The sequence below is a fragment of the Callorhinus ursinus genome, unplaced genomic scaffold, assembly GCF_003265705.2.
Source record: "Callorhinus ursinus isolate GAN/ISIS: 27379988/994484 unplaced genomic scaffold, GSC_fseal_2.0 scaffold35, whole genome shotgun sequence".
NCBI lineage: Eukaryota > Metazoa > Chordata > Mammalia > Carnivora > Otariidae > Callorhinus > Callorhinus ursinus.
This window is the reverse complement of record NW_027397097.1, coordinates 5,433,725-5,442,648: the sequence shown is the minus strand read 5'-3', so window position 1 is coordinate 5,442,648 and position 8,924 is coordinate 5,433,725.

The following is an 8,924-nucleotide window of genomic DNA, read 5'->3' as shown; positions in this document are numbered from 1 at the left end:
CCGGGCCCAGGGCTGCCCCTGCTCCACACGGCCCACAAAACCAGTCCCCAGTTCCCTGGCCCGGCATCCAAGGCCTCTCCCCCAGGTCATAGGTCACTCTTCCAGGGACATTTCCTGCAATTGCCCAGGCATCCCCTCTGCTCCAGCCACAAGCAGACCATGCATGCACTCATGGAAACAGAAACCTGACTGCTAGGCCTGCCTCTGGCTATCTGCTGTGTTTCACAGGCCTGGAATGGAACTTTCCCTGTTGGAGTCCTGTTCAGCTGTCATGGCCATCTCTAGCAAGCCTTCGCTAGCGACCCGGGTGGGAGGGATCTCTCCCTCCTCGGGCTCCCTGCAACCCTTTGAACCATTAAGGCAGCCATCACACTCTTGCTCTCTGTGGCCAGCCACTGTCCAATCTTCCTTCAAGGCCCAGCTGACTGGTCCTCTCCTCCGGGAAGCCTTCCCTGACCACCCTCCACCTGGGCCTCCTCCGGGTTCCCACAGCCATTGTGCTCCTCTGGGACATTGCATTGAACCAGGTTGTAGTACAGGTCTGTGTTGTGTCTGTATCTGCCTCCCCCACCCATCTGGAGCCTCCTCGGGAGCTAGGACCAGCCCAGTGCACCTGTGGGGCCCTGGGATCTGGGAGTGGCACACCTGGGGCTGAGCTCATGCCTCAGAAATGTTGGATTTCGGGGTGTTCTTTGGACCTTAACCAGAACAAGCAAATGAAAAAATCGGACCAAGGACCCAGAGTGATTCTCAAAAAGGGTGATCACAAACCTCAGGGCTTTGCAGAGGAGGTGGCTTGCCCCAGATCTCACAGTAGGTCCACTGTGGTGCGGTCTGGGGGCCCAGGTGTGTCTGCCACCAGACCCTGCGCTCTTCTCACGAGTCCTCACTCCGGCCAGGTGCGGGAAGAGCGGCATAAAAGGCAGAAGACTCTTCCCGGCTCAGGACAGGAGACCCACCTGGGCCCCCGACTCAGTGGGCCTTATACACTTGCCACTTGCCAGTGCCCAGGCCCTGCACCCCTCTGGCTGGTCAGGGGCTGGGCAATCAAGAGGGGTTGGGGGGCTGGTGTCTGCGCTGTTCCTCCCTGGCCAGGTCAGGGTTCGAAGCATGCAGCCAGGCTGAGCCTCCACCCAGGTGAGACAGGGGTGGGGCCTCCAGTGTGAATCCCAGAACCTCAGAGCTCTAGGACCTCAGGATCTCATTGTGTGCAGAGATTTCAAGCCATAAAATCTTGGTACCTTGGACTTTTGGAGTAGAAATCTTCAAACCATTGCCTTGGAAGCACTGTAGAGGCCCCTGAACCAATAGCCAGCCCTGAAAATATAGAAGGCGCAGGTATGGCCCTGTGGGTGTCAGAATGCGGGCCACCGGCAGGATTGCCATGCTCCACCTCCCTCCTGCCTAAGAGAAGCGCAGGCCCAGACTGGGCTCTGTGAAGCCCAGAAGGCCCGCGAGAGAGCGTGACTCCCCAAGGATGACAGGACCAGCTGCTCCGAGGAGGCTTCTGAACCGAGTGTGGGAGGCCGGCTGGAGACATGGGAGAGACGGGGCCTGAGGAGCGAGACAAGAAGGCGGCAGAGAGGAAACAGGAACTCCTGAAAAGAGGGAGAGATTAGGTTGGTGGGAAAGGAGAGAATGGACAGATAAGGGCCCCTGGGGAGGCCAGGTCAGGCCAGAGAAACAACCAAGGGGGGCCCGGGCGCAGCCCTGAGCAGGCTCATGGTCTGTCGCTCCTCAGGTCATGGTGACCAGCTGCCAGGTTACAGGGAGCAGGCCTCCAGCAGGATGCAGGCTCCTGCCCGGGACCCCGGACCAAGGGAGGCTGAATGGGGTAGGGGGAGTTTGGGGCTGGGAGGCAGAAATCCCGGCATGTTTTCCACTCTCTTGCTGTGTGACCCCAGGCAGGCACTGGCCCTCTCTGGGCCTCTGCAACAGTTGCCTCATTTAATTCTCACGATTTTGAGAGGTAGAGCCCAGTATCTCTATTTATTGATGAGGAAACTGAGGCCCAGGGAGAGAAGCAAGTAGCCCAAGGTTATAGAGCCGTAAGGGGCAGGGCAAGGATTCAAGCCCCAGACTCCCTGGCTGCAAGTCTGTGATGGGTGTCCGAGGGATGGAGGTGGCCTCTGGCTGAATGGCTATTGACCATGAACCGGAGTAGCCAGACGGGGCTTCGCACGGGAGGGAGAGGAGAGACGAAGCAGTTTTTAATAGGTGTCACAGGGCCTGGAGAAGGCAGTCCAGAGAAAACCCACCTCTCTCAAAGTGTCGGGGATAGGGAATAGAAAGTGTGGAAGACTTCATGGAGGAAGTGCCATTTGCACTGGGTCTGGAAAGCTGAGGAGGATTTCAAGAGATAGAGGAAGAGGCAAAGGGGAGGGGTCTGCATGAGCAAAGACATGGTGCCCGGTTTGCTGGGAGGAGGCCAAGAAGTGGGGTGTGGCTGGAGCTCAGGGGTCTGTGGGCACCAGGCCGCCTCGGGCCCCAGGCTAGTACATTAGAGCCAGGGTGTCCGAGACCACCCCCACCAGGGTGCTAGCCACAGGCCGGCCCAGCCACCGCCTGCCCGCCAGGTCCCCTGGCCACCCGCAGAGATGGCTGGCTTCAGGCAGAGCGATTTCACAGCAGCCCGTTTAACGCGTCCCTTTGCTCCCATAGACCAAATCAATATCCGCTCGGCTCCCCGGGCCTATGGCTGCTGAAGACATTCTCCTCATCGGCCCCTCGGTCCCCATTGCCTCACCTGCCGGGCTCCAGTTCGGGGCTGGAGGGCTGGGGGAGGGGCGGGGGGGGCAGAGGTGGCAGATCACACGACCATCCAGACACCGCATCCAGGCTGGCCTCGGGGCTGTCAGGGGAAGGCAGAGTTTGGAGAGGCCTGGGCCCCAGAGCTCCTGGACAGGGGCACAGCTGTAGTGAACACCTAAGTGTTCATGTCCCCGCCATCTTTGCATCCATAAAAGCGTGCCTTGCTTGCAGGGGCTGCCGAGCGGGTGACTGTCTGGGAGGTGCGGGCGCAGCAGCCCATTAGGTGCCATGCCCTTGAAGGCACCTCCTAACTCAAGATCCTGATTCAGCTTTCCTTAGATTCTGGACCACCGCCCAAAACATTCCACGGTCCGGGGAGCCCAGGACTCCAGGATGCTAAGAGTCTAGCATGTCTAGAATCTAAAGAATCTAAAACCATGCCTTTGTTTTCCTCTTCCTGACATGGGAGTGTCATGGTGATTTTTCTAGGGTTTATATCGTCCTTCTTCTCCCCCAAGAGCTGTCCTGACATCCCATCACATCTGACCCAAGGGAGGGTAGACCTAGCAGGCAGGAAGCCTGCTTGCTGCAGACCCTGGCTCTGGACACTGCCGGATAAAAGGCTAGGTAACCATCATCAGCTGGGGACCCGAGGGCAGCTTCTGGGGACAGGACGCTTGTCCGATGCTTTCCCCACAGGCGTGTGACGGTTCTTACCTGCGGTGCTCCATCGTGTCCCTTAGCAGCCCTCCTGCCCCCCCCGGTGTCAGTTTGGGGGTCCATTCTCCCCCTGCTAGTTGCTGCCCTTCCCTCCTGCTGTCCCTGAGAGCTCCTCTCCCCGCCAACAGAGACCCCATCGTCACCAACGGTGGCTCCAGGATCCTCAGGAGTGGGGGGCAAGGATGGCGGGCTGCTGACCCTCCCCGTCTGTGCCAGAGCCCAGGCGGAGTCCAAAGTCCATTTCTGAAGCCTAGGGAAGCAGACATCCACCATCTCCAGCACCCACACAGCCTCCCTCCCACCCCAGCCCGTGTCCACATCCACACAGCAGAGACAGCCCACCAGCCTCTCTACCTCTGTCTCCAGAACACATTTGAAATGCACAAGCTATGCAGGAGGCCGCACCGTGTAGCCGGAAGGGACATGGCCTGTTAGAGGCACGGAGCCAGGGCTTCATCCAAGCCACTGCTCCTACGAACCAGGTGACCCTGGACAAGTCTCAGCTCCCAAGATGCCACTGCCTCAGCTGTAAAATGGGGGTGAACACAGGCTCATCCTGACCTTAGGACAGAGCGTGGAGCACCTCACTGGGCTGGACCGCCCAGCCAGGGCTTGCCACGGGACCATGTAACACACTTTCCTTCCCCAGAGCTTCCCTGAGCTTGGGCCCCGTGCCCCTCTCTGTGGTGCATGCCAGCGATACAGGAAGGACACCGGAAGACACACCTGCGGGGGGCAGAGGGAGGACTCTGCCACGGGAGGGGCTAGGAGCACGGCTGTGGTTAGGGGCACGACTTTGCTCTTGGCCAGGCCTCCCTGGCTCCTGGCTCTGCCCTCACTGACTGTGGCACCTGGCAGACGCTTCTTCCTTTATGAGCCTCCGTTCGTTCATCTGTAAAGTATCATGAATAACAACACCCACCTCTCTGGATTATTGTGAGGTTCAAACTAGATCATGCACGGCAAACACTGGGCACTTCAGATGGCAAGAGTTATTTATTGGTAGCCATTGTTATTAAATCAGAATTCGGTCACTCGGTCAGTCAACAAACCTCCACAGAGCACTGTCCGGAAGCCACACTCTGCCAGGCACTGGGGAATCAGAACCAAGACTGATATGGCTCCAGCCCTCAGAGTCTCCAGACATGGGGGGAGCAAAGTGAGCTGGGAGCCTGGGGCCGGGGGATGGGGAGGGAGTCAGGGAATCCCTACAGCTGGACCTGGAAGGACTAGAAGCAGTGCCCAGGTGGACTGGAGGACCCCCAGGCAGAATGGGCAGTGTGGCACAGGCTCAGAGACTGGGGGAGCAAGGTTTCTTCCTTCCGGAGACATGCTCTCAGGGCCTTGGGGTTGGTGGAAAAGCCCAGCTCTGGAGGGGGCGGGGGGCGGGGCGGGTCCCGCAGGAGGCTGTGCGGCGGGCTGCGCTGCCGTGAAGCCCAGCTCTGCCCTCACACACTGCTCGTTTCACAGCTGGGATGGCGTCAGTGAGAGGGTTTGCCCAACTCCTCCATGAGGCCCTGAAGGCCCGTGGCCGCCGGAACACACAGGCATCCCCTCACCCTCTCCCCAGGAGGCTGTGCGCTTCCAGGAAGGCCTTTCCCCACATCAAGTCCCGAGGCCCAGCCCTGCACAGTGCCCCTATGGGTCCCTTAGGCTGTCCTGGGGTTCGTGGGGACACCATCTCGTTCCCGCTGTCTCCTCAGAACCCAATGCAAGCCTGGCCCAAAGACAGAGAAGTCCAAGGCCTGATGGGGTGAGGACCCCACTGGAAGGGCAGGCGCCCCCCAAGGCCTGAGGCTGGGGTTCTGGACCAGGTTCTAGGTGGGTATCACCCACTTGGCACACAGAGAAATTTGTGCCTTCTGGAGGATGCCTGGTGACTGGTAGACGCTCAGAGAGGCAGCCAGATTCCCATTCACCTCCAGGTTAATGCCAGTTTATGGATGAGACACCTGAGGAGAGAGGCCGTTCCTTCCGCTCTGATGCCCAGGGGCTCTGACAGCAGCAGGCCCCATGGTGCTCCCCCCTCGTTCATGCTCATGTTTCCTGAACACCTGCTGTGTGCTGGGGCTGCCCCTCAGCGTGCGTGCACATGGGGGTGTCCCCCAGAGCCTCCAAGGACTGGGGCCCATGGAGAATTTGAGGCACAAGTATCCGAGCTCAGCTCCACCACCTGGCTTCCGGGGGATGCCTGGCTGCTTAAGGCTGGACGACTCTCCCCCGGAAGAAGCTCACAAATGGGGCGCCCCAGGAAGGCAGACGGTTTTAGAATCAGACTCCTAGATCTCACATGCCTTGGAATGTAGACACCTAGACTGAGCCTCTCCCGCAGTGATGAGCAATGGCTAGCACCTACTGAGCGCTTCTCACACTGGGCACGGTGGCGCCCACACGCCCTGCCAGCCTGACCTTCCACACAGCCCCGGGAGTCTGTCACCCCGTTATCACTATACAAACAACTCATTGGAGGGGACTCTAGAGCCAGGCCAAGGCTCAGCCCCACCGTTTCGTTCCTGGGTGACTGTGGCATCTTGTGTGCCTCAGGTTCTTCATCTGTAAAATGGGGACAATCATAGCCCCCCACCCCCACCCCTTCAGGATGTTGAGAGACATGGGTGAGGTCAAGGGCTCAGGACAGCCTGTGGCAGAGTCGAGGCCTTGTAAATATTTGCCGTGAAGATCAGGCTGCTGGGATTTAACACCTCCGCTCTTCTGACGAGACTCCACCCTCAAAGCTGGAGCCAACAGGCCATGTCCATCGGGCCCCCACTCCTGGCCTCCTGCTCAGCCCCCGCCATGATGCTGGACAGGTGCTTTTCCTTATTTTGGGGAGGAGGGACAATATGAGTGGCATTTGGAGGTGCTTTCACATAAGCCAGCCCCTCCCCTGCAAAATGCCAATCTGGTAAATAGAGTTCTTCCAAGGCCTTCCATCTTTGGTAAAGGTCCATCTGTGTTGTCACTGCGTCTGCCCACCTCCCTGCTCAGAAGGAATTGTCCTGTTTTGCAGGTGCCCTACCCAGGGCTCACAGAGGGCCGACTCTGACAGGTGCCTTGGGGGAGGTTCAGCGAGGCTGCCGTCACCAGGAAGCCAGAAGGGGCCTTGGAGGTCATCAGCCTGTTCAGCCCTCCTGCCCCTCTCCGACTCCACAGATGGGGAAACTGAGGCCCAGAATGGCAGGTCTGCCCCAGGTCTCACTGTGTCAGAGGCAGATTCTCCGCTGGTGGTGCTCTGTCCTTTGAGGGACTGGCTGGTCCAAGCAGGGCCTTCTGTGATCAATCTCCACCACCCGCCTGCCTCGCCCCTGAGGCAGGGCCCTCCCCCTCCACAGCCCCAGAATCCAGAGCGGCCACACCACAGGGGTCCTGGGTCCCGCCAGGCCGCCAGGCCCGGGAAGGGAAAGCCCAAATATTTAGTCTGTGCGGAAGGAAGCAGGGCTCAGATCCCGGCTCTCGGTGGCCCTTCCCCAGGCCCCACGCCAGGAACTACATCACAGAGGGGTGTGAGCCCCTATCCACCCCCCACCTTGCATGTCCTAGGGCTCTCATCACAATTATTTTTTTGCACAAATTTATTATGGTGCCTGGAATGCCATTCACTATTGCTCTGGGTTAAGGCACCATATTTTCTCGCTAAGTCTCCAGTCCCTGGAGTAGTGGTAGTAATATAGCAACTCGCCCATGCACACGGGCGTGCAGCGTGCACAAGGTTTCCTACCCCACAGTACCCGCAGCAGCTCTGGAAGGCAGGGACTATTATCCCATTTTAGATGGGACTCCTGAGCTCTGAGGAGTGTGAGTCGACCAGGGTGACAGAGAGCCTTGGGGGACTAGGCTCAGGTCCCCGTCTCACAGCACTCTTGGGTCTGGGCCTGGGGCTTCCTGGAGGCTGGAGCCTATGCTGCAGAGCTAGGTCTCTGGGCAGCCGGGCCTACGCCAGAGGCCTACTCCCCCCCCCCCCGCCCGGCCCCCGTCAGGGCAGGGACCAGTGGTGCCCCAGGGGCCTCCCCTTTTCCTCTCCAGCCAGATGCTTGCCCCTGGCCTCAAGCCTGCCTGCAGCCTGACACCAAGATCTGGGTTCCTGCGGGTCCTCTGAGGCCTCAGACTTTCCTTTCCTCACCCCCTAGTCCTGAGCCCCTCTGGGTTCCCGTCTCAAGATGGAAAGCCCAGCCCTTCCCTACCCCAGGTGTTAGAAATGCAAAAGTGCAGGCCCCACCCCAGCTCTACAAAATCACAGGCTCTGGGGGTGGGGCGGGCAATGGCTATTTTAACCAGCCCTCCCAGGGGTGGCTCTGATGCTAGAGATTGAGAACCACTGCTCTAGCGCACACCCTGACTCAGCACTCTCCTGCTTCACACTCCTGTGCTCCCGAAGGCCTGCAGGATACATCCCAGGGCCCCTCTGACCTCGCCTCTGACCCTGTCAGAGCCCTCTCTCCCAGCCTGCTCTGCTCCACACCCACACGCGCACACTCCCTCCGCTCCTTCCCACCTCCTCCCTGAGCCCCACGGCCTCCCACAGGCCATCTCCTTCCACATCTCCCAGCCAAGTCCAGGCCATCTCTACTGCCTGTCCCTAGGCAGCCTGGAAACGTCTTTGATCCTGCGACACCCTCTGTCTCTGGGAAGCCCTGCCTGACTCCTCCAGGCAGAGAGGGCTCCAAATGGTACCCAGTGCTTCTGGGCTCTCTCAGGGACAGGCCTTGTCACCCTGTGTGGTCCTGCTTCTGGGGACATCCACCTCCCTCAACAACTGGTCTATGTCAATACTTGGGCCCAGGCGAGGCCTCCATGAACACTGAGATGACAAGAAGAGCAACAGGAGGTTGGGCTGCATCAGGGATCGGGGCTGCATCTTCTAAACTGAGCCTGGCTGCTTAGCTCGTCTCTGGGGACCAGGCCCTGGGCTGCCCCCACCGCTCCTGCCTCACCATAGTCCCTGAATAGGTAGGTCCCTGCCCCCGGGGTCTCTGTTTCCCCAGGTTGGCGGAAATGGAGCCGAGGCAGCCCCTTGAGGTCAGTGGCCCTTGGGTCAAAGTTGCAGTGCCCCTCCTTCCGGGGACCCAGGTCCCCCTGCTTTTTGCCCCCGAAGCCCCGGGAATGGTGACCCCAGCCCCTGCCTGGGTCCCTGCACAGTCAGGGCGTCGTTGACCTGCCCCTCCCCCGCCACGTCTCCCATTTTACAGAACGGGAAAGTGAGGCTTGGGCAAACAGGCCCTGGCTGCCAGCTGAATCCACTGAGGGTTCAGGTCACCCCTCACGGGGCTGACTGGGAAGATGTGAGCTTTCCCCTCCCCTCAGCTGGGCGAACCAGCTCCCCGAAAGTCTCCCTGAGCTCACTAGGGCCAGGCCGACCTGGTGGGAACCCTTAGTACTGGCCGAGTTCGTCCACCTCTCTGCTCCTGTTTGCTGTCCTTTTACACAGCCCGGAGCTCCGCAGGGGCTCCGCACGC